Genomic DNA, 26,993 nt, shown 5'->3' on the forward strand with positions numbered 1-26,993 from the left:
CTGTCGTAACTGAAAATTGCTGCAAATGTTTTAGTGTTTGTTGATCTTCAGATCTTGCCCTCCACGACTGTCACAGACTTTCATAACTGTCAGTCAGTGTGTCAAGTAGTCGAACCATTAATGATGATTCATTAGGTTTCACATTGAAAGTTTTCAAAACGAGTGACATGTGTCACCACGTCACTGCCTGAACTCATGTAAAAATTGAGGAATTCGACTGAACAGAATATGCAGCTTGCTTTGTCTTCTGTTCAAACATGGCATGTAGCTTGTCCCATGCACTCTCACATGCAACCAACAACGCCATGAGATTTGTTTCCACAGTTCTAACAATAATCTGATTCACTGCACGAGCAGCTTTGTCCCATAATTTTAGCACAGCATTAAACACATCTATTTGTGCCAATGTTGCATCCACTGGCAAAGCCAATAAACACATCGTATGCACCGTCTGACACATGTAACAAATTTCGTACTGCGAACTTCCAAATAGTCCAATTTTCAGCCGCACGTAGCTTCTCTACACCACGAAAATCCATTGCAGTCCTGTAAGACAGTCCAGATTTACAACCACAAAAATTCCACAAGAGAAACATGCAGCAATTTTTCACGTATATACAATACGAGCCATGTGTAGCACACAACACACGCTAACACGTTTCTCACATCACGAAATGTAAAATTATAATATCTAATTCCTTTTTCGAATCGTGTACTGGGCCCATAACTTATTGCAGAAATTTCAGGAAAGAACTAAAGGACACTACAGAAAGCATACACATGACGTAGTTAATATAAAAAGACACATGTATTGTATTTTATGACACCAACCAAAGACATAGATATAGTATACAGCTGAGAGATTAATATAAGCAATTCACTTTAATAAAAGAAAGTTCTACTGAAAGAGAATTGAGAAATAGGCAACAACTAAAGAAGCCAGAGCACTTAACTGAAGTTATGCTGGCTGAAGTAAATGAGCCAAAAATTATACAGAGTCTATTAATTCTGTAGACTATGAACACTGGAGAAGAGCAATGAAGTCATTTCTTCCTCCATTGCTCTTCTCCAGCGTTCATGTTCTACAGAATTAATAGCCTGTGTATAATTCTTTGACTTATTTATTTCAGCCAGCATAACTTCAATAAGGTGCTCTGGTTTCTTCACTTGTTGCCTATTTCTCAATTCTTGTGTTTTTAAAAATAAAATATAGAACAAGTGCTTTGTGTATGAGAAAGCTCCAATATTGTTTCATGTTTCAGGTACAGAGGAAGCTGTCTTCACTTACTGGTGGATTAGTAGGGGTCAATCAGTTCAACGGCAAACTGATTCCCCTCGATGTCATTTCTTTGTAATGTCTGTTGAAAGGTGGTTTAATGTTATGTAAAGAAAATGTATTAATTAAATAAATGAGTTTGTCATAAGGGCAATGTCATTTCATTGAATGATGATTATTATATCACTGTGAGGAGTATCAGTAGTTTGCTATAATCAGAACATTCAACACTTCAAATTGTTACTCTTAAGTATAATTATGTGATATACAGTTGTTCATCCTATGCTTATGAAATTTCTCTATGGCTTCTTTGTCAGGAAGCTGATTGAGGTTTACATTGCAATCAGAATAACATTCTTTCAGCTATTCATATCTTCATAACTTGTTGTTACCCCTCATTCCCTTGAAAAATTTAAAACAGAACTGTGAATAACATTCTTTCAGCTATTCATATCTTCATAACTTGTTGTTACCCCTCATTCCCTTGAAAAATTTAAAACAGAACTGTGTATAATATACATTTTCTTCACATGGTCTGATAAGAAATGGTAAAAGAAAGTTGAATTCCTGATACTGTTAAGATTGCTAATTCTTTTCTACACACACACACACACACACACACACACACACACACACACACACACACACACACACACATATATATATATATATATATATATAACAGAGGGAAACATTCCACGTGGAAAAAATATATCTAAAAAGAAAGATGATGAGACTTACCAAACAAAAGCGCTGGCAGGTCGATAGACACACAAACAAACACAAATATACACACAAAATTCAAGCTTTCGCAACCAACTGTTGCCTCATCAGGAAAGAGGGAAGGAGAGGGAAAGACGAAAGGATGTGGGTTTTAAGGGAGAGGGTAAGGAGTCATTCCAATCCCGGGAGCGGAAAGACTTACCTTAGGGGGAAAAAAGGACAGGTATACACTCGCACACACACACATATCCATCCACACATACAGACCGACAGACAGACAGACACAAGCAGACATCTTTGTCTGCTTGTGTCTGTATGTGTGGATGGATATGTGTGTGTGTGCGAGTGTATACCTGTCCTTTTTTCCCCCTAAGGTAAGTCTTTCCGCTCCCGGGATTGGAATGACTCCTTACCCTCTCCCTTAAAACCCACATCCTTTCGTCTTTCCCTCTCCTTCCCTCTTTCCTGATGAGGCAACAGTTGGTTGCGAAAGCTTGAATTTTGTGTGTATATTTGTGTTTGTTTGTGTGTCTATCGACCTGCCAGCGCTTTTGTTTGGTAAGTCTCATCATCTTTCTTTTTATATATATATATATATATATATATATATATATATAACCCGTAATGTATAAGAAATGCTACACAGAATTTACCAACATTAGTGAACCCTTGTAAAGATACAAGGAACAACTGCTAATTCTGTGTCTGTGTATAATTATACGTATGAGTGCCAGAAGAGAATTATAATGATACTATGTACCATATCCCACATTCGTACTGTACCTTGCAGAGTGCTGAGTAGAAAACCATGTTACTATGAACTGTGAAGACTGGTCTTAGATTTTGGTCCCTGTACTGAATATGAGTTAGGTATTGTGTTATACTCAATGAATAATATGTCAGTTGTTTTCAAATGACCATTTTTCAGAGATGAATGCAGCTTTGATTAGTAGATATCCTGATGCTGTGAGACTTTCCTCATCATCCTTTGCTGTGCATAGCTGAGGGCACCACAAGGTCCACTTTTGTTTATAGTCTTTCAGACATTAGTAATCCTGCAAAGTGATTAAAAAAATAATGAGTGATTTTGAGCATTTTTCTTAATAATTGTAAATCTGATCGATATGCAAGTAATTAATTACATTATATCAATGTGTTTGTGTCACTATGCACTTTCCCAGTCTAAGAGAAGCAACAGTTTCTATGTGAACTGTAATGTTCTTTTATATATCTGTGGAGTAAAAGGAACTGTTTACAGTTCCATACTACTCAATTAGTCACAGCATTATCATCAGTAATGTAACCAGCTCTGTTGTACATCTCACTGCAGAATTGGTACAATTCACTATCTGCATGACACTGTGATTCACTGTTAAGTGTGCACTTAATGAGATGAAAAGAACTCATTCTGCATTTAGTGAAGATGCTCATTGTTATAGCATAAATGCAGTGCCAGCATGCCCGTCTGAAATGACAGAGAAGAGAAGGCTCTGAGAAGAAGTCAGCCAATCGCATCCTGACTGACCTCGCTCCAGGACGACAATGCGACAGCAGCGGCTCCTAGGTGAAGACAACATAAGCGCCTCACTCGACTGATGGCAACTACTTTGATAGCAGCTTCAACATTAGCCACTTTGTTAGCCATCACAATGTAACCTCTTTATTAGCAAACTCTGTGTAGCACAGTTAGAGATCAGCAGTCACTACAAGAATTCTCAGATCAAAGTTAAGTATTGGTACTTGTCTTGTTTTAAATAAAACTCATTAATACGAGTTGTTTGATTGTTTGTCTAGTGAACCGAATATGCAGGATTACTAGACACAACACTCGTAACATGTAACTCTGTCACCGTTCATGCCAGAGTAAGATTTATCTGAAGTACTCTTGCTGCTCATCTTACAAAAGAAACATCTGGATGAACTATACTTCTGCCAAACTCTACTCAATCAAATTTTATTCCCTTAATATCCTTCTATATGAACATATGGGTGCAGTGTGAGAAAACGAGCAGGTTCCTTCGGGTTTCCAACCGAATTTAGTGAATGAAAACTTACAGTATGTTCTGTTATATGCCCTTGTTGTTACTCTCAAAACATTTAAGAGGACAGTAATGTGATAACTGATACTTTTCACAACTATTCAGATTTCATATTAATCATTTAGAATAACTACAATTTCGTGAGAATGCTTGAAATATCAATTCTTTCTAATACGAAATTTTATGTAAATAGTTTGATGTGGTTATGTTCTATTGGGCATTTCTTAGAATTCTTATAATGAATAGAATGGGGTTTCTAATGAGAAACTGTGCAGCATTTTCTTTAACAGTTTTATTGGCATTCTTTGTATTTAGAAAAAGTGTTTTATGCACTATTTCAGTTGCCATATAAACTCTGCTGTTGTTAGGTCTTGTTAAAAGTTTCTGTGGTAAGAGTAGAGATGTACATGATCTGCCACTGTACTCATGTCTTTGAATTGTTACAATTATGTTAGGTAGTTCAGGACATATGTAATTAACACTGTCAAAATGTATAAACTGATCACTATTAAGATTTTATATTAATGAACAAAATCATATGCTTTATAACATTATTTGCCCTTGTTGTTACTCTGACTGTCTTATTCCAAATTACAAGAATATCAATTACTTTTTTGTTGTATTCCAAGAGCATGTAAAAAAAAATCTGCTCCTCAGCATGGCCCTGGGGTCCAAAGGATATTGACCAGCTTCTGTAACTGTGTCTGTAATGCAGTGTCATGTGGATGCAGTGCAGACAGGCATGCAATCAGCAATACTGCTCTCCCTGCCAGTTTGCTGACTTTCCAGACTGTTGTAAGTGACAATTCGAAAGTTCTTACAACACAACTTTTATTTACGTGAGTCTACATGAAAATGACTGAAAAACAACGAAAAGTCACAATCACAAAGCCAGTAAGAATTTCCTACTAGAGGCAACAAAAGATAACTTCGAAGTTTCCCACAAGAGTCCGCGGTAACAAACATACAGTTAATTCCAAGTCCTATTTCAATGGCAAAGACGTAGTCTTCCGTGGAGACGTCCTTGAGTTCGGTATTCGGCGTGAACTGACGTCGGTGCTGGTTCTAGCCTTTAAATAGTGTTGGCCAACCACTCAGATGTTGATGTAGTAATACTTCCTGCAGGCCATCTAGAACTCCCTCTGCAGTACGTAGGACGCGGAATGTCTGTTTCCAAAACAGCTGAGGTTTACCATTGCTCACGCCTTGGGCGTAAACAACCTCGGTCCTGTGTGGTGTTAGATGTGTTGCCGGCCCGCATAGGATGGATATAAAATTATTAGAAAGAGGATGGATATAAAATTAATTACTGATGCAAATAAAGTGTGAAAAACTTTTAACAAAACCGAATTTCAAGGGAAGAACAATATTTTGTTGTGTCCTGAGAGGGCGTAAGACCGACATTCGCTGTGTGAGACCGAGGAACTTACCCCAGTGGGCGATTCCGACTAGACATTCGTTGTGAGCCGCCTACTGTAGCCGCAACCTTCACTGAAAAGTAGATTCACTAGTGTAGGCTGAGGTAATGGGTCGGAATCTGGTCAGTTAGCGGTTACAAGTCATCTACTCATAGACAAGTAGTTATTTACCAGGAAGTACCTCCCTGGCACATTCCATAACTATCCAGAAGTTAGTACAGGTATCATAAGTATGAGTCGTTAACATCCCGACTGTTGCACAGAGGCGAAAGGAGTGTTACTAAGTACGAGGGTTGAATGAAAAGTAATGCCTCCACCTTCACTAATAGGGTTTGGATGCGAATAGTTTAGTAATTCAAATGCAGAAATATTCTTAGAATATGATCTTTAATTACCAATGGTTCACTTTTCCACATAATCACCAGCCAATTGGATACATTTCTGCCAACATTGAACAAGTTTTCTGAAGTCGTCACGGAAGAAGTTGACACTCTGTTTCTGCAACCACAGTCGCACACTTCTCTCAGTGTCTTCATCAGAAGCATCTCCTGTCACAACTGAATGGAGAAAGGAGTCACCTTCATTCTCGTAATGCAAGAGGAGTTCCAGGCAAATTTCAAGTCTGTGTGCTTTCATTTCAGCGAAGAAAAGCAATAATGTGACCCACACGTTCTTGCAGTTTCACTCTGAGTGATAAGACGATCATTCTGAATCAATCCGTCAACATTTTGCTTGAGAAACTCGGTGGTTTCTGTGACACTACGTCCAACCCTTTGTTTGTCATGCAAGTCAGATGTTCCAACCTCAACATCTTTAAACATACTCCCCGAACGACTCACATCACACAATCACCATAAGTTGTTGTTGTTGTTGTGGTCTTCAGTCCTGAGACTGGTTTGATGCAGCTCTCCATGCTACTCTATCCTGCTGAAGCTTCTTCATCTCCCAGTACTTACTGCAACCTACAATCTTCTGAATCTGCTTAGTATATTCATCTCTTGGTCTCCCTCCACGATTTTTAACCTCCACGCTGCCCTCCAATGTTAAATTTGCGATCCCTTGATGCCTCTGAACATGTCCTACCGACTGGTCCCTTCTTCTTGTCAAGTTGTGCCACAAACTCCTCTTCTCCCCAGTTCTCTTCAGTACCTCCTCAATAGTAATGTCATCCACCCATCTAATCTTCAGCATTCTTCTGTAGCCCCACATTTCGAAAGCTTCTATTCTCTTCTTGTCCAAACTATTTATCGTCCATGTTTCACTTCCATACATGGCTACACTCCATACAAATACTTTCAGAAACGAGTTCCTGACACTTAAATCTATACTCGATGTTAACAAATTTCACTTCTACAGAAACGCTTTCCTTGCCATTACCAGTCTACAATTTATATCCTCTCTACTTCGACCATCATCAGTTATTTTGCTCCAAAATGGCAGAACTCCTTCACTACCTTAAGAGTCTCATTGCTAATCTAATTCCCTCGGCATCACCCGATTAAATTGGAACCTTCCATTTCCCTCGTTTTGCTTTTGTTCATGTTCATCTTATATCCTCCTTTCAAGACCCTGTCTATTCCGTTCAGCTGTTCTTCCAAGTCCTTTGCTGTCTCTGACAGAAGTACGATGTCATCAGCGAACCTCAAATGTTTTTACTTCTTCTCCATAGATTTTAATACCTACTCCGAATTTTTCTTTTGTTTCCTTTACTGCTTGCTCAATATACAGACTGAATAACATCGGGGAGAGGCTACAACCCTGTCTCACTCCCTTCCCAACCACTGCTTCCCTTTCATGTGCCTCCACTCTTATTACTGCCATCTGGTTTCTGTACAAATTGTAAATAGCCTTTCGCTCTCTGTATTTTAACCCTGCCAACCTTAGAATATGAAAGAGAGTATTCCAGTGAACATTGTCAAAAGCTTTCTCTAAGTCTATAAATGCTAGAAACGTAGGTTTGACTTTCCTTAGTCTTTCTTCTAAGATAAGTTGTAAGGTCAGTATTGCCTCACGTGTTCCAATATTTCTACGGAATCCAAACTGATCTTCCCCGAGGTCGGCTTCTACCAGTTTTTCCATTCGTCTGTAGAGAATTCTTGTTAGAACTTTGCAGCTGTGACTTATTAAATTGGTAGTTCGATAATTTTCACATCTGTCAACACCTGCTTTCTTTGGGATTGGAATTATTATATTCTTCTTGAAGACTGAGGGTATTTCACCTGGTACATACATCTTGTTCACCAGATGGTAGAGTTTTATCAGGACTGGCATTCCCAAGTCTGTCAGTAGTTCTAATGGAATGTTGTCTGCTCCCGGGGCCTTGTTTCGACTCTGGTCTTTCAGTGCTCCGTCAAACTCTTCACGCAGTATCGTATCTTCCATTGCATCTTCATCTACATCCTCTTCCATTCCATAATATTGTCCTCAAGTACATCGTCCCTGTATAGACTCTCTATATACTCCTTCTACCTCTCTAGTTTCCATCTGAGCTCTTGATATTCATACAAGTGGTTCTCTGTTTTCCAAAGGTATCTTTAATTTTCCTGTAGGCAGTATCTATCTTATCCCTAGTGAGATAAGCCTCTACATCCTTACATTTGTCCTCTAGCCATCCCTGCTTAGCCATTTTGAACTTCCTGTCGATCTCATTTTTGAGACGTTTGTATTCCTTTTTGCCTCCTTCATTTACTGCATTTTTATATTTTCTCCTTTCATCAATTAAATTAAATGTTTCTTCTCTTACCCACGGATTTCTACTATCCCTCGTCTTTTTACCTACATGATCCTCTGCTGCCTTCGCTACTTCATCCCTCAAAGCTACCCATTCTTCTTCTACTGTATTCCTTTTACCCATTCCGGTCAATTGTTCCCTTATGCTCTCCCTGAAACTCTGTACAACCTCTGGTTCTTTCAGTTTATCCAGGTCCCACCTCATTAAATTCCCACCTTTTTGCAGTTTCTTCAGTTTTAATCTACAGTTCATAACCAATAGATTGTGGTCAGAATCCACATCTGCCCCTGGAAATGTTTTACAATTTAAAACCTGGTTCCTAAATCTCTGTCTTACCATTATATAATCTATCTGATACCTTCCAGTATCTCCAGGATTTTTCCATGTATACAAACTTCAAATGGTTCAAATGGCTCTGAGCACTATGGGACTTAACTGCTGTGGTCATCAGTCCCCTAGAACGTAGAACTACATAAACCTAACTAACGTAAAGACATCACACACATCCATGCCCGAGGCAGGATTCGAACGTGCGACCGTAGCAGTCGCGCGATTCCGGACTGCGCGCCTAGAAACGCTAGACCACCGCGGCCGGCATACAAACTTCTTTTATGATTCTTGAACCAAACTACTTTCATTCTCTGATGAATCTCCTTTGGGGTGATTGCACGTTGCTTAAATAGCATTGACCGACCATCTGCGCAGGGTTCCTACCTTACACTGTAACACTACAACCGTTCAATGCTAAGGCTTCTCGCCGTCTGGAGCGGTAGAAAAGAGGCTACGGAACAAGCCGGTACCTGCCGCATACCAATGCTGACAACAGTTGAACAGTTAAGAAGGTGGAGGCATTACTTTTCAGTTAACTCTCTTTTCCTGCTATGGATTATGACAAGTTCTGCTCCTGATTCCGACTGGCACAGAGGTAGCGTCCCTGACGACTACCCATCTGCGCTCCCCCTCCAGTCGACGGTTCGCCTTGCAATCGATACCACCCTTTTGGAACGTTCCATGAAGGCTGATTCATTCGTCACCATCATTAGGCTAACGCATCACTTCTTGCTGCTAGCACGTAATATTGCTCAACGTCTTCTGTAAGTGTTCCCCTTGTGCTGGTGCGCCGGCCGCGGTAGTCTAGCGGTTCAGGCGCTCAGTCCGGAACCGCACGACTGTTACGGTCGCAGGTTCGAATCCTGCCTCGGGCATGGATGTGTGTGATGTCCTTAGGTTAGTTAGGTTTAAGTAGTCTAAGTTCTAGGGGACTGATGACCACAGATGTTAAGTCCCATAGTGCTCAGAGCCATTTGTGCTGGTGCTTGTGCCGTCCAAATGTCAGGCGGCTGTGTTTGCTACAAGCCTCGTGATTCTCCAGGGTCCGGCCCGTGTTAGCAGAACAAGCTTTGCACAGCGGTTTCCTGCGTGTCAGACAAATAATTCACAGGCCTCTCGCTCAGCAGCGGTTTCGAGACTTTCATTCTGGCTAAATCTGAATACTTCCCACTTAGTTATTTTACTATTCTTAGGACTGAATATTTTACCATATACGACACCTCCCATCTCCCAGGGGAAATTTTGTAAGCTCTGACCTCAGAGGTTGCAAAATTTTCGTCAACTGATACCCTGAGCCAGTGAACATTGTCAGCTTTTATTGTGAACTTTGTCTTTGCACATCATAAATGTTAAAGATTCTTTTTGCATGACATATTCTGTGAGAGTACTTGGTTCATTAAGAGAATTTGCATTTTCAGTTCTCACATAAGTTACAATTTCACAAAAATCCGTTATTCGAGGACACATTCCTCCAACCTTTCTGTCTTCTTGGAATGGTTATAACACACGCTTTTTGATGCCATTGTGTCAAAAAGTTTATATACTTTCCACCACATGAGTTTCCAAGACTTGAACAAGTTAACATATATTTTCCATAGATTGTTTATACCAAAGGGTTTGAGTTAGCTTACCTTTCGTAAGCACACAGAATGGGCGACTCCCACATAGGGCTGTTTACGTCCATCTTTCTGCTGTGTTGCAGTGTCTGACCACGTTCTCCATAACACTCTTGCAGCATGAGGGGTACGCTGTACAGCCCTCATTCATATTCTACTATTCCTAATCTCCACACAGTACAGTCTGGTGAAAGGGAGTGTAACTTACCATACTTCTAGGATTGCTATCAGTTACAACCGTATTTGTTACTACAACATTTTCGTCCTACTTCACAAAGCCATCTTCCACACATTCTACAACATTTAAATAAATACACATACAACAGGTATAAAGCAGCAGTGACCTCCCGTATCCCCACAAGGAATACATACTGTTTGACCAACCTTTAAATGACGTTCTCTGCTGGTACTATATTTCATCTTGTAAGTCGTCCGTTTTACGACCTGCTATCTTTAAATCGTCTAGTTGTCTAACTATATGCTGTAATGGTAGTAGTATGAGGATTTGCATCATGTTCTGCACTTTCTCATCTATTATAAAAAATGGTTCAAATGGCTCTGAACACTATGGGACTTAACATCTGAGGTCATCAGTCCCCTAGAACTTAGAACTACCTGAACCTAACTAACCTAAGGACATCACACACATCCATGCCCGAGGTAAGATTCGAACCTGCGACAGTTCTCGCGGTTCCAGACTGAAGCGCCTAGAACAGCTCGGTCACTTGCCCGGTCATCTATTATACAACAATCTATATCTGTGTTTAGCTTAGGAAATATTTCTGCTTTATCTATGTCAGCTTTATCTATGTCAGCTTGCAACCTTATATGTGCACCATAACCCTTACACTTACTTAAGAAATTTAATCTACCAGTCCCTCGCACAATGATGTCGCCGAGTGGTGAATCATTACATAGTCGGGATACTTTCGTTTAAAAAGATGTATTTAAGATTGCATTCTTGAACTGGTTGTAATGTGAGAGCTTCACATCGCTCGTGATCATTAAGTGGTCATTAGGGGTATTTTTGTTTACAGATTTGTTTTCTCATCGTGACTGTTTTACAAAGTAACTAATCACTAGATAGTTGCCCATACTGTCGCTTCATTTCATCTATTACGAGGAATTCCTTCTGCCGGCCGCGGAGGCCGAGCGGTTCTAGAAGCTTCAGTCTGGAACCGATTGACTGCTACGGTCGTAGGTTCGAATCCTGCCTCGGGAATGGATGTGTGTGATGTCCTTAGGTTAGTTAGGTTTAAGTAGTTCTAGGTTCTAAGTGATTGATGACCTCAGATGTTAAGTCCCATAGTACTCAGAGCCATTTGAGTTCCTTCTCTGGTGCTATATAAGAGAATAATGTCTTCACCATATCTTGCTCAGTCGGTAAGGCCATACCTTATAGAGTGTATATACACTCCTGGAAATGGGAAAAAGAACACATTGACACCGGTGTGTCAGACCCACCATACTTGCTCCGGACACTGCGAGAGGGCTGTACAAGCAATGATCACACGCACGGCACAGCGGACACACCAGGAACCGCGGTGTTGGCCGTCGAATGGCGCTAGCTGCGCAGCATTTGTGCACCGCCGCCGTCAGTGTCAGCCAGTTTGCCGTGGCATACGGAGCTCCATCGCAGTCTTTAACACTGGTAGCATGCCGCGACAGCGTGGATGTGAACCGTATGTGCAGTTGACGGACTTTGAGCGAGGGCGTATAGTGGGCATGCGGGAGGCCGGGTGGACGTACCGCCGAATTGCTCAACACGTGGGGCGTGAGGTCTCCACAGTACATCGATGTTGTCGCCAGTGGTCGGCGGAAGGTGCACGTACCCGTCGACCTGGGACCGGACCGCAGCGACGCACGGATGCACGCCAAGACCGTAGGATCCTACGCAGTGCCGTAGGGGACCGCACCGCCACTTCCCAGCAAATTAGGGACACTGTTGCTCCTGGGGTATCGGCGAGGACCATTCGCAACCGTCTCCATGAAGCTGGGCTACGGTCCCGCACACCGTTAGGCCGTCTTCCGCTCACGCCCCAACATCGTGCAGCCCGCCTCCAGTGGTGTCGCGACAGGCGTGAATGGAGGGACGAATGGAGACGTGTCGTCTTCAGCGATGAGAGTCGCTTCTGCCTTGGTGCCAATGATGGTCGTATGCGTGTTTGGCGCCGTGCAGGTGAGCGCCACAATCAGGACTGCATACGACTGAGGCACACAGGGCCAACACCCGGCATCATGGTGTGGGGAGCGATCTCCTACACTGGCCGTACACCACTGGTGATCGTCGAGGGGACACTGAATAGTGCACGGTACATCCAAACCGTCATCGAACCCATCGTTCTACCATTCCTAGACCGGCAAGGGAACTTGCTGTTCCAACAGGACAATGCACGTCCGCATGTATCCCGTGCCACCCAACGTGCTCTAGAAGGTGTAAGTCAACTACCCTGGCCAGCAAGATCTCCGGATCTGTCCCCCATTGAGCATGTTTGGGACTGGATGAAGCGTCGTCTCACGCGGTCTGCACGTCCAGCACGAACGCTGGTCCAACTGAGGCGCCAGGTGGAAATGGCATGGCAAGCCGTTCGACAGGACTACATCCAGCATCTCTACGATCGTCTCCATGGGAGAATAGCAGCCTACATTGCTGCGAAAGGTGGATATACACTGTATTAGTGCCGACATTGTGCATGCTCTGTTGCCTGTGTCTATGTGCCTGTGGTTCTGTCAGTGTGATCATGTGATGTATCTGACCCCAGGAATGTGTCAATAAAGTTTCCCCTTCCTGGGACAATGAATTCACGGTGTTCTTATTTCAATTTCCAGGAGTGTACATAACTATCAACTAAAAGAACATTTAATACATAACTTATGGTGTCACCTGCTATAAATACGTCTAAATCTATTATTCGTAATAACAAGTATCCTTGACCTTCGGGAGTTTCACGGTACACATTTTGTCTTTCAGTCCTCCTTTGAGTAGTTCCAAATACTTAACTACCTGCACAGGATTTATCAACTGTTGTTCTAGGAGATCCTTCTGCACGTTCACTATGGCGGAAATCAAGAATTCATACTCTCGCTCTAATTCATTAAACATGGCCCTAAGCTGCACTAACTGTTCCGTGATGGTTATCATAATCATGGCCTGTTGTACCTTCCTGTTCGTTTCGCTATCCCATCTGCAATAATTTGAGCTTTCTTAATTACCCTGTTTAGTGTCTGATTAATCTTTGACAATGACGCCCTGACTATCGTCAATTACTCCTTGGATAATCGCAACAACTCTCTCTGTTGCTCCTCTAATACATCTATTCTAGCCTTTAAAATGCCGCATCCTCTTTCTTCTAGTGAGTCAAATAATATCTTTCTAGTCTCCGTGACAAAGTTTAATATAACCCATTTAGTTCTGGCTTTCTCATGCAGGGCTAACTGCTCAATTAAAACCCTTGCCTCTGTAACTTTTCTGTCATGCCATGCTTTTGTTTTTTGAGCGTTCTCACACACATCACCGTTCACCTTTGCCTGGTACTACCTATGGAGGCAATGCGCTACTTCTCTATCAGCCAGTGCTGGCTTCTGCCCGAAATTTTCGTATAGTTCCTTCAATTGAAAATAATTTACAATTCTTGCCATTGACTGTCCAGCTTCTTACTGCGTCATCTTCGCAAGCTTTCATCATACAACAACATACAGTAATGCCTTCTACATTCTGTTGGGTTCTGCATGCTAACATAATTAACTTTATTCCTCTCCTAGCTTTCGTGGGTCGCCTCGTGGGCAGCTTGACGCAGCAGTTGCATCCGTTGTCGAACCTCAGTCACGTAAACCTCGTAGTTATAAACTACGTGTGCTGGTTTTCTCAGTAACCACTCGCAAAAAAATCGAAAAGTGTGTAGGCCCTACCCAGTTGTACAGTTCGGAGTTGTGGGTCACACAAATGTCACAAAAGAAACCCAGTGGTCCCAATCTTCCTGATCTCAGCCAATGTAGTGCCATAACATTTCAGTTAGCGCACGATGTGAACGCTCCAGTGAACCATTTGTCTGTAGATGGTAAGCTGTCGTCTGTATTTTATCTATTCTCAATAGTTCACATAAACGCCTCATAGTATAGCTTATAAAATTACATCCCATGTCACTAAGTAAACTGCAGTGATCCGAAACTTCAGAATTATGTTATCTACCAACTTACGCGCGACCGTGTCTGTGGCTTGGCGGTCAATTGGCTCGGCTATAACAAACTTTGTGATTACCGAACTAGGTTAGTGGTGAGGGAGCTACGATGTCAATATCGCTTCTTTCAAAAATAAACTCTGGTGTAGTGTTAATTCCGTTGGATCTTCCGCCTTTATCTGCGTTATTTTGTGTTTCTGGCAACTCCGGCACTTCTTTATTAAATTCTCTATGTCTGGCTTCATCTCAGGCCAAGTACAGTACAGTCTTACCCGCTCATCTGTCCTCCCCATTCCCTGATGTCCGCCGATAGAGGATATGTGCATTTGTCTTAGCACTGCCAGCTTTTCTTCGGTACTCGCTTGTTTCCAGTGTTTCTTCTCCTACGTCACTGGCTTATTCTTCTGTGCTCGGTGTCGGAGCCATTATCTCTGCTCTAGCTGACTCAGCTTGCGTCTCCAAGGACGTGGCCTCCTCTGGCTTATCTTTACACTTGTCATTGTTCCTGGGTGGCTCATCAGTACTCTCCGTTGTGCGTCCCCACCTAACACGCTACGGATACAGGAAAGCGCATTGGCTACTCGATTGTGTTTACCTGCTTTGTACAGCATGTGGTAGTCATACTCCTCTAGCTTTAAGCGGAATTTAACAACCTAGACGACCGATCAGATATACTACCCAACCACCCCAGTGGTTTATGCTCCAAGATTATCTTAAATTTTCGTCCGAGTAAGTATGGCCGAAAATATTTGACAGCCCATACTATTGTCAGAAACTCACGCTCTACTGTACTGTACTGAACTGTACTGTAATAATCGAGAGGTCGGTTCGTGCACAAAATCATGCACACGTATCACTTCCGCGTTTATGGACGGCTATAAAAGAAACGTGGATCAATATTTATGCAGGGGGATTCCAACGACTTGTTGAGTCTACGCCATGATGAGTGTCTCCACTACGCTGGGCGAAAGGAGGTCTCACACAATATTCGGAAATATCCCGCGACCTTTGTCACTCAGTGCGGCCAGTGCCGCTAGAAAATAAACACCAGTTCAAAAATGGTTCAAATGGCTCTGAGCACTATGGGACTTAACATATGAGGACATCAGTCCCCTAGAACTTAGAACTACTTAAACACAACTAAGCTAAGGACGTCACACACATCCATGCTCGACACGGGATTCGTACCTGCGACCGTAGCAGTCGCGCGGTTCCGGACTGGAGCGCCTAGAACCGCTCGGCCACTGAGGCCGGCAAACATCACTCTATAGGGGATAGGCAAAATAGTGTGAACACCTGTACCTACTTGGGAATGCTTTGTTAACAAGGGATTGGACCACATTTGCCCGTAATACAGCTGTGATCCTTCTTGTAATACGGGGATATAATGATTAATCTCCAGTGGAATGTTGTGCCACTCTTTGATCAGAACCTCTTCTAACTCTCTGCGCTCCAATGCCCCCCCACAAGGGTTCGATAATGTTCAAGTTCGGGAACTGTGCTGGCCCGGGAAGACTGTGCAGTTCAGTTGCATGCTCCTCATACCACGATTGTACTGACCTGGCTGTGTGAATGGGTGCATTATAGTCCTGAGAAATGGCATCATTGTTGGGGAACCACATCTGAATCATGGGGTGCACCAAATCACCTAAAATGTTCATATAATCGTCGGCTGTAACAGGGTCTTTGAGAATAATGACAGGACCAGTAGAACACCATGATATGGCTGCCCACACTATCACACTTCCAGCTCCATGCTTAACCATTGGAATCAAGCAATCAGGATTGTAGGCTTCTTTAGGCGTTCTGTAGACATAAACCCATTCCGATGTTGGAAATAACGGAAATGCTGACTCGTCAGACCATATGATGTGTTTCTACTGATGAGCCGTCCTGGATTTATGCTCCTGACGCCATACTTTACGCTTCTTTGCGTTGGTTGTCGTCACTAATGGTTTCGGTATAACAGCTCGTCCATGAATATTCGCTTTATGGAGTTCTCGGCGGAAAGTGTCCATAGATATGGCGTCTCGAAGATGGCTATTGAGCTTTGCAGTCACTTTAGCTGCCGTAGTTTTGTGTTGTTTTGGCACAACTCGTGTTAGAGTACAATGATCTCTGTCGTTTAGTTTTGATTTGCGCCTACTATTGCGTCTACACGATGATGTCTTCCCATGTTTTGTGTAGGCTGTCATGACTGTTGAAACAGTTGCCCTTGAAACACTCAATAATTTCGCTGTCTTGGCTGCTGATGCACCAGCTAATCAGGCCCCCACAATATACCCTCTTTGGAGCTCTAATAGGTCTTTCACTGCACGTCGAACTCGGCCTCTGAATGCAAATACGAAGTGTGCACTATTCGAAAACAACGTGCACTGATGCCTAGCCCGTACTGAACGCTCACAGTCCAGTGTGACACATGCCTTCCTGTGTTGTTGACCGTCAAACAAAACCATCTAATTACTACCACTATTCACATTATTTTTTCTATACCCTGTAGCCCCCTCGCACACTTTGACCGGCAAAGACGACTACCAGGATTGTGATTAGCCAGTAGCTACGAGGAAAACTGTCCATAGTCGGGAACTTCTTTCTCATCGCCAGTGGAGCCTCTTAAAGTGCGTTACCTGACCATGACCCTCCGTGAGCTGGCCAGGCTAGTCGAAGAAATCTCTGAACAACGATAGGTGAGCGTAATAATTATTGATATGCGCACTCGCATGGATCATTATTCGTCATCTTATAATGTTGCTTAAATTACATACTGATAGTATCAATATCGCATTAGAGTAATTTGGAACCTTTCTATCAATGAGCATGAAAAATTTCGCTTTAAAAATCATTTTATCTGCAATGGGAAATAAACCGACGTTATCCGTCGTCGCTTCGCATCACATGGAAGATGTGATGAGCAGCATTTTTTTGTGCTGATTCAGCTACACATTGCCAAAATGAAATAGCAAATATCTCCCAAAGCACCGTAGAAAAAGTGTCTGACAACTATTAGGAGGGACACATAGTACCCATTAATGCTAATAAAGATGTTTAGGTAGCTGTCTGCTATAGACATTATTATGTCGTATTAACGAACTCAACTATTTCACAAAACAGGGAAACATAGTACCACAGATCAAAAAATGGTTCAAATGGCTTTGAGCACTATGGGACTTAACATCTAGAACTTGGAACTAATTAAACCTAACTAACCTAAGGACATCACACACATCCATGCCCGAGGCAGGATTCGAACCTGCGACCGTAGTGGTCTCGCGGTTCCAGACTGAAGCGCCTATAACCTCTCGGCCACACCGGCCGGCAGTACCACAGAGAAATGTAGCTTGGCAACACCTACACTTTCACATAAATAGCCCTACTCTAAATACGACCTAATCCTTACTATGTAGACTGATAACCACAGCAGTTGAGTCCCATAGTGCTCAGAGCCATTTGAACCTTACTATGTAATTAGCTTCTTCTGCAAATTGTATGAGCTCTAAAATATTGAGGTACCCAAAAACTTGAGAAGTTCATTGATATGTCATAGATATTATGTAAATTAAAGGTGGATGGGGAAGAAAGGAAAGAAAAGGAGAGGAGCCACTGATGTCACCTGCATCAGGACTTCACGCAGAATCAGTAGCAACGAGTGAAGACATGTGCCAGATCAGGATTTGAACCTGTGCTCTCTTGCTTATGAGGTAGTTGCATTAACCACTGCCCCAACCAGACACACTGTTTACCACAATTGCACGGACTGTCTCGCCATGCCTCCCAGCTGACCAAAACCCCCGCCCATGTCTGAAAGAACAGACACCATGCGTAATATGCCGCTATGATACATATTATGTAAACTGAAGGTAGAGGGAGAGGAAAGGAAAGGAAAGGGAAGGAACTATTGATATCAGCTGCATCGGGAGTTCATCCAGAATCAGCAGCGACAAGTGAAAATGTGTGCCACACCGAGATTCGATCAGGGATCTACTGTTTACTAGGAAGTTGCATTAACCACTGCACCACCTGTACACAGTGTTTCTGGCAACTGGGCGAACTATCTTGCCCCCCTCCCCCTCCGCTGCGCCTGACCCACACTCCCACCAGAAGCAGCCTATCAGCAGTCACTGTTTGTGTCCTCCACACTCTCTATCTCTACTTTGAGATTTCTGCAGGACAAATGTACTTGTGCATCCACACTGAAGACGTGGATTCATTGTCCATTGAGGTAAATAAGTTACATGAATGTAGCTTGTCTGTTCTTTTGACATCTGTATAATTGATTAACCTTGATGGGCAACCAGTTCACCACATTCAGAGCAGATGCACAATTATGTTCAAGCTTCTGCAGGAATCTCAAGGCAATGAGCATGGAGGAAATGATGGGGACTGTGGATAGGTGGCACTAGATGGGTGTGTGGTTTGGCTATGAGATGTTGTGAGATAGTCGTGCAACTGCAATAAACACTGTGATAAACACTTTGTCCAGGTGTTCAGCGGCAACCAACAGTAGATGTCTCCTCCAAATGATGAGGACTAGCCTTGTGGAGCACTGGTTTAGATCCCTCTACATTGTACAGCATGGGCAGTACGTAAAAGTTTACCACACCTCACGCATCCCCCATGTGGCACAAGTGTTCCTGGTCCCGATTACCCTCACATGTCATACGTTGATGACGATGGAATCCTTTGTCTGTACCTGAATGTTATTTAAAGTTCAGTATTCCTCCTTGCCCTCCCACAGGAGCATGGTGGAGTGGGCTTATTCCATGTGCCAGACAGAGTTATGGTACTTTTTGTTAGCTCCCGACTGAAAGTCTGGCGTCGCTGCCTGACGAGCCTGACCTTACTGCATTTGCATGAATACACACTGGTCTCCATGTCCAGTCATGTTATCAGACATTCCACCCCCCTTTCATCACTTTCGGCACTTCTTTCTCGAATTAAGTTACATCCTGCACTCCTTAGCCCTGTACGTATACTCTGGACAAAGACTGTAGACGACACATTACAAATGTGTCGACCCCCAAGCTCCATTGAACACGTTTCATCAGATCATAAGGCGTCGTGTGTGGAAAGCGCAACATGCTGGTTATCTTGACATCAGCGTCCTGTCAACCTGGTATATCACTGTCAATGGCAAACAGGTCAACCAGTTTCATTTGCAGCACATCCGCCCCACTGCACACCCATCTGCGTTCACTGTGGTGTGGAGGACACAGACGCTCATCAGTTCTCATGTGGTCCATTGTCTGATGTCTGGAGGCTCGTGCAGCAAATCTTAGCTTTCCTTACCCAACAGACACCTGCTCAGATCATTTTCCTGATGCTTTTATTCCTGGATGTGATGAACTATCCTGCACCAAAAGCTATTGCTGTGAATTGGATACGCAGCCATACAGTCCGCTACCGTTTTGGCCCGGAGAAGAAGTCAGAACTAGGTTACTGGACGTTCCTTAACGATCGTCACTGTACACTTGTTCACAACCCCAGATTCAAGCAGTTCTTTTCCAGTTTTCTACGGAGCGCCTTTCATGAGCCACCTTCCAGCTGAAACGTCCAATCCATGAGATGCTGATACCTTTTTCCCGAAGTATTGTTCTGAAGCCACTACAAACAGAATCTCCAATAAATTTTCGAGAAGACACATTTGGACGTTCCGCCAATCAGAAGGCTTTAGTGACTCCTGGAACTTTGGTACATAGACTAATTTAATTTAAAAATTAAAAAAAGTAAATAAGTAAAAGAAAATAAAAAATATGTATACAGAGTGTTCCATTGATCGTGACCGTGCCAAATATCTCATGAAATATGTGTCAAATGAAAAAGCTACGAAGAACGACACTTGTCTAGCTTGAAGGGGGAAAGCAGATGGCACTGTGGTTGGCCCGCTAGATGGCGCTGCCATAGGTCAAACGGATATCAACTACGTTTGTTTAAAAAGGAACCTCCATTTTTATTACATATTCGTGTGCTATGTGAAGAAATATGAATGTTTTAGTTGTACCACTTTTTTCGCTCAGTGATAGATGCTGCTGTAATAGTCACACACAAATGGATCACAGTTTTAGACGAACAGTTGATGACAGGTAGGTTTTTTAAATTAAAATACAGAACGTAGGTACGTTTAAACATTTTATTTCCGTTGTTCCAATGTGATACATGTACCTTTGTGAACTTATCATTTCTGAGAATGCATGCTGTTATAGCGTGATTACCTGTAAATGCTCAAAATGATGTCCATCAACCTCAATGCATTTGGCAATAAGTGTAACGACACTCCTCTCAACAGCGAGTACTTCGCCTTCCGTAATTTTCGCACATGCATTGACAATGCGCTGACGCATGTTGTCAGGCGTTGTCGGTAGATCACGATAGCAAATATCCGTCAACTTATCCCACAGAAGAAAACCCAGGGACGTCAGATCCGGTGAAGATGCGGGCCATGGTATGGTGCTTCGACGACCGATCCACCTGTCATGAAATATGCTATTCAATTCCGCTTCAACTGCACGCGAGCTATGTGCCGGACATCCATCATGTTGGAAGTACGTCGTCATTCTGCCATGCAGTGAAACATCTTGTAGTAACATCGGTAGAACATTATGTAGGAAATCAGCATACTCTGCACCATTTAGATTGCCATCGATAAAATAGGGGCCAATTATCCTTCCTCCCATAATGCCGCACCATACATTAACCAGTCAAGGTCACTGATGTTCCACTTGTCGCAGCGATCGTGGATTTTCCGTTGGCCAATAGTGTATATTCTGCCGATTTACGTTACCGCTGTTGGTGAATGACGCTTCGTCGCTAAACAGAACGGGTGCAAAAAATCTGTCACCGTCTCGTAATTTCTCTTCTGCCCAGTGGCAGAATGGTACACGACGTTCAAAGTCGTCACCATGCAATTCCTGGTGCATAGAAATGTGATACGGGTGCAATCGATGTTGATGTAGCATTCTCAACACCGACGTTTCTGAGATTCCCGTTTCTCGCGCAGTTTGTCTGCTACTTATGTGCGGATTAGCAAAATGGCTCTGAGCACTATGGGACTTACTTCTGAGGTCATCAGTCACCTAGAACCTAGGACTACTTAAACCACACACATCCATGCCTGAAGCAGGATCGAACCTGCGACCGTAGCGGTTGCGCGGTTTCAGACTGTAGCGCCAAGAACCGCTCGGCCACTCCGGCCGGTGCGGATTAGCCACAACAGCAGCTAAAACACCTACTTGGGCATCTTCATTTATTGCAGGTCGTGATTGACGTTTCACATGCGGCTGAACACTTATAGTTTCCTTAAATTATGTAACTATCCGGACACTTGTATGAAGTCATCCAGGATACTGAGCAGTATCGATAGCACACGCCCGTTGGGCATTTTGTTCACAATAGCCATACATCAACACGATATCGACCTTTTCCACAATTGGTAAATGGTCCATTTCAATGCGGGTAACGTATCACGAAGCAAATACCGTCCACACTGGCGGAATGTTACGTGATACCACGTACTTATACGTTTGTGACTATTACAGTGCCATCTATCACAAAGTGAAAAAAGTGGTTCAACTAAAACATTCATAATTCTTTATCTACGACACGAATATGTTATAAAAATGGGGGTTCCTATTTAAAAAAAACGCAGTTGATATCCGTTTAACATAGGGCAGCGCCATCTAGCGGGCCAACCATAGCGCCATCTTGTTTTCCCCTTCAAGCTAGACGAGTTTCGTTGTTCGCAGTTTTTTCGCTTGACGCTAATTTCGTGAGATATTTGGCCCAGTCACTATCAATGGACCACCCTGTATATAAACGCAAAGAAAACAAAAAATAACATAAATATGCAATAAATAAACTAAACAAAAACAAGCCCATACACAACTACTTTCATTTTCATCGCTACTCTATATGTTCTTCCCCCTTACTCTCTTCTTTTCCTACACCCTTGTAGTAATAGGTTAGTTGTTTTGGGATAGGTCTATAGAGGCGCCAACGCCTGAAGAGTTTACATAATATTTGTCACAGCTGCGGATTCAATTAGTGTCTGTCATCTTGCTCATTTCTGAAAGAACGGTCACCATGCGTTCATATTACTGATTCGTATCCATCACCTTCAGTGCAGATGCACAATTATGCTAAACCTTCCGCAGGAATCTCAAAATAGCGAGCACGGAGGACATGGACGGGGACTGGATATAGGTGGCACTGGGTGGGAGTGTGGCTAGGCCAGAAAGTGTGCCGAGATAGTCTGTGAAGCTGTGATAAACACTGTGTGCGTGGGGTGCAGTTGTTAATGCAACTGCCTAGTAAGCAGGACATTCCTTGTTGAATTTTTCAGCACATATTTTCGCTGATCGCCTCTGATTCTACATAAATTCCCAATGCAGCTGACATCAATAGTTCCTCGTTTTCCTTTTTGTTCTCCTCCCTTTACCTTCAATTTACATAATGTGTTTTACAGCTGCAGATCCTGCGTGGTGTCTGTCGTTTTCAATGTGTCCGAAAAAAATGGACACTATGCATTCATATAACTGATTCACTTGATGGGTAATGAGTCTTCTACCTTCAGTGTGGATGCACAATTACGTTCAACCTTCTGCGGAAATCTAAGAGTAGCGAGCATGGATGACATGGAGGGGGACTGCAGTTTGGTGACACTCCATGGCAGTGTGGATCAGCCGGTATGTGTGCTGAGACTAGCCACGCAATCGCGCTGAACAATGTGTCTGGGTGGCGCAATTTCTAAAGCAAGTGCCTAGTAAGCAATAGATCATGTGTTTGAGTCTTGGTTTGGCACACATTTTATTTCATCACTGCTGATTCCGCATAAAGCCGTAATGCAGCTGACATCAATAGTTCCTTTCCTTTCTCTTTTACATAATGTGTATCACAGTTGCGAATTCTAAGTGGTGTCTGTTCTTTCAGATATATCCAAAGGAAGAGACACCACGCATTCATATTTATATTGTACATATCCGTAACGAAAAATGTGACACTAAATGACATATTGTGTACCGATAATTCTAATTTTCGGTTGCGGGATAAAATTTGCACCGTATCATGATTGGATGGAGAATTGTGTCTTATTTCATGAATTACGGCTACAGTGCTATATGTAAGTGACATTTGATTCACATTCATGTGGGACAATTGTGAATGAACTCAAGCTGAATCGCCAAGGAAACAAGCTGTATAGACAAAACAGCTGCTTGAGGAAGATGGCTACTGTTACTATGTTACCGGTACATCAAAAGAGAGATGGGTCTGCACTAATAAAACAATTAGTTGCTCCATGTTCGGAAGATGTGCTGAATCCGCAACCCTCTTCCTTTATTAGTGAAGATCGCTCAAGTTCGCACTGAGAACTTTATTGCGTCCACTATCGGCTTCGTATTTTGCATCACGCCGTTTTTAAGTTCTTCGGAAAAATTTTGTGCTGTGCGGCAACGTGGACGCAATAGTTTCCAACAGCAACTGGTGTGGTTTTCATTACATGAATAAGAAAACTGTATTTTCTTTCGAGTCCAACGATCGCGTAAAATGTTTTTACTTCTCTGACCCTTTACTATCGCAGACTGCTGTCAACTGTTTCAAAATTCCAACCGACATTCACCACTCCAGCGGTAGGCCTTAGGTACTCGTGCTTGGACAGGTGCTACTTACGTGACGTAGAATGATGTTTATGGAAATAACTATGTACGCAATGGGCTTGTTTGTCACTGCTTGGGGAGTTTACTTTTCGCGCAGAAGACTTAAAATCGTTCTCGAATATTTCTTGGGTCAGCCAAGGGACCAAAAGCCTCAAGAAGACACACAACCAAATGAAGAAGACAAAACAGAATGAGTTTTTCTTTTACTACTACGTTATGCAAGGTACGTAGGTCTATAAAACCGCACAATTCACACAGTCCTGTCAGTAAAGCATTCCGTGCTGTACTTCTCACCCACATTCAAGTACTCTTCCTATTTGAAACAGGCCCAGGTAAGTTCACCTAGTTGCAGAAGCGTCAATGATATGTGTTATGGGATTTCTGTTTACTGCAGATGTTTATGTGTAGTTTCATCATGTAGCCTATTCATCATGATCTTGGAAGCAGTCTATGACACTAATATCTATGAGTCACAGTTGGAATCAGTCAATTCATACAAATACTAGGGTGTAACTCTTTGTAGGGACATGAAATTAAACGATCGCGTAAGCTCAGTCATGGTTAAAGCAGGTGGCAGACTTTTGGTTATTGGTAGAATACTAGGGAAATGCAGTCAGTCTACAAAGGAGACACTAATAGCTTATAAATCACTTGTGTAACCCATCATAGCATATTACTCACGTGTATGGAACCTGTATACCAAATAGGACTAACAGGGAGTAGTGAACGTATACAGATAATGGCAGCAGGAATAGTCATAGATTTGCTTGATCTCTGGACGAATGGCACAGAGATGTTGAAACAACTGAACTGGCAGATCCTTAAGGATAGACATCAACTAGCCCACAGAAGTCTGCTTACAAAGTTTTGAGAAGAGGCTTTAATTGATGGCCCGAAGAATATACTACAATCCCTTAATTATCGCTCCTATAGTGATCGTGAGGACAAACTTATCGATTTAGTACAGCACACACAGTGACATTTCAAGAGTCATTCTTCCCACATTACATGTGTGAGTGGAACAGTCAAAAGCCCTAGTAACTGGTGATGGTATGATGGGACATACCCTCTGCCATGCAGTTAGCAGTGGTTTACAGAGTATGAATATAGATTTTAGTGCCATGCAATTCTGCTGCCCATATATAGGTGCAAATTTTAATCTAACTACAGATGTTAAATACTATGCCACACCAGGATCACAGCCAGTTAGCTGCAGTGCATCAAAAGCAGAAGAGAACATCATGCAGATGTTTTTACACTGATTTGTTATATTGTTAACTAATATAAAAAATTATTTTTATTACTGTCTGTGACATGGAACTTAATACTATTTGATCGTGTCAATAGCCACTTCTTGTCATAACAGTACTGCTTCCAACACATAAGGATCCTGCTGCCAGTATTATTTAAAGTTATGATTTTCTTTAACTACCTTGAAAAGTATTAACTTATTATTGGTATCCAATATCTGTTATGATATTTCGTTACTTATTTACTCTCCAAGCAGTGTGTGAGCTTTACAGAGGTAGCCAATGGAGTTAGAGCAAATATGGATCATCCAGATCAATTTTTTAAGACCATGAGAATCTACCTTCAGTGAGGGGCTAAATGGCATATAAAGTTTTCTCTCACCACATACTACCTCCACTCATCCTGTCCCAGCTGGCCGCTGCGGCCAAGCGGTTCGAAGTGCTTCACTCCGGAACCGCGCTGCTGTTAAGGTCACAGGTTCGAATCCTGCCTCGGGCATGGATATGTGTGATGTCCTTCGGTTAGTTAGGTTTAAGTAGTTCTAAGTTTATGGGACTGATGGACCCATATGTTAAGTCTCATAGTGCTCAGAACCATTTGAACTATTTTTGAACCATCCAGTTCCACACACTTACAAACAAACACACACATTCATTTCTGTTTAAGAAATACACTTTTACGTGATAACTCCCTGGCAGACACCATCTCTAATATGCAGCACCATACCATGCAGAATTTAACTCTCCATTTTAGGAATCTGATATGTGTCATTTACTTCAAAACGTTGCTAAAATCATCTTCAAGAGCGTTTCACCTAACACTGAGAAGCTAATTTAGCATTCCACTGTCATTGAGTTCATTATAAAAGGAGTCATAGCTTAGTTGTAGAAGCGTGGAGAAACGGAACAACTATAGCTTAGATGAAGGAACTCTCAGTGTGAGATACTGACATAGATGTTTCCCCCTAAGTTTTGCAACAGTTACATGTTCTGTCATGTTTTAACCATTGGTTGTGGGAAATGAATGCTAGAAAAGCGATCTTATGCCACTCAAAGCTGATAGAAAAGCAGATGGTGTCTAATTTGTGTCTTCATAATTGATTTTATAGGCGTAATGGTAATGATAAAGGCTACTTTCAAAACTAATAGTACTGGGAATGAGAGAATTCCAACCAATTTTAGCTATAAGTAGCCTGTAATAAAACACCATTCTTATCTACTATTGAACAAGTGCACTTCTGACCTAGTGTAGGTGTTGCTCAAGCAAGTAATGCAATGTGTTGATGACACTGCCCAAGGAAATGTTCAGAATCTCTGTCAGTTTATTTAATGATCAACAGTTTTAACTTATTTATCTTTGATGAGACAGATTAATTAAACCCTGTAAATGGAGTTTTCACTGCAGTTGTGTTACATTCATGCTGCTACACGTTCCTTAAGTAGTCCTTCCTAAATAAACTATTGCTATGACACAGCTATGTGCCTTTTACGTTTGGGTATGACATTGTACTTTAATAGGTGTAGACTTCAACACTTCACTGTACGAATTATGATGTCTGAATATCTTCCTAATGATAAATGTCCTTCTTTATCCAGCCATCGACAGATTATGAAAGAAATGAATGAATATATGCATCAGCTGAAAGTTTAATTGAAATAATTTTATGTTCACATCCCCCACTGATGTGTAATGTGAGGAACTTTAGGATGTTATTGGCATATTCAATGAAAATTAGATTTAGAATTTACTGAAACAGATTTATTATAGACAGATAATTGGTCACA

The 26,993-nt window shown here is 42.2% G+C and overlaps 1 long non-coding RNA gene across 1 annotated transcript in view; it reads left to right on the plus strand.

Moving 5' to 3' along the window:
* Nucleotides 1-26,993, plus strand: part of LOC126249541 (uncharacterized) — a 271,919-nt gene that overhangs the window by 211,379 nt on the left and 33,547 nt on the right. The window contains exon 2 of the long non-coding RNA XR_007545607.1: nt 23,961-24,181. This is a non-coding gene — a long non-coding RNA (uncharacterized LOC126249541). The remainder of the gene's footprint in view (nt 1-23,960; nt 24,182-26,993) is intronic.

This window comes from Schistocerca nitens, chromosome 3 (assembly GCF_023898315.1).
Source record: "Schistocerca nitens isolate TAMUIC-IGC-003100 chromosome 3, iqSchNite1.1, whole genome shotgun sequence".
Classification (NCBI taxonomy): Eukaryota; Metazoa; Arthropoda; class Insecta; order Orthoptera; family Acrididae; genus Schistocerca; species Schistocerca nitens.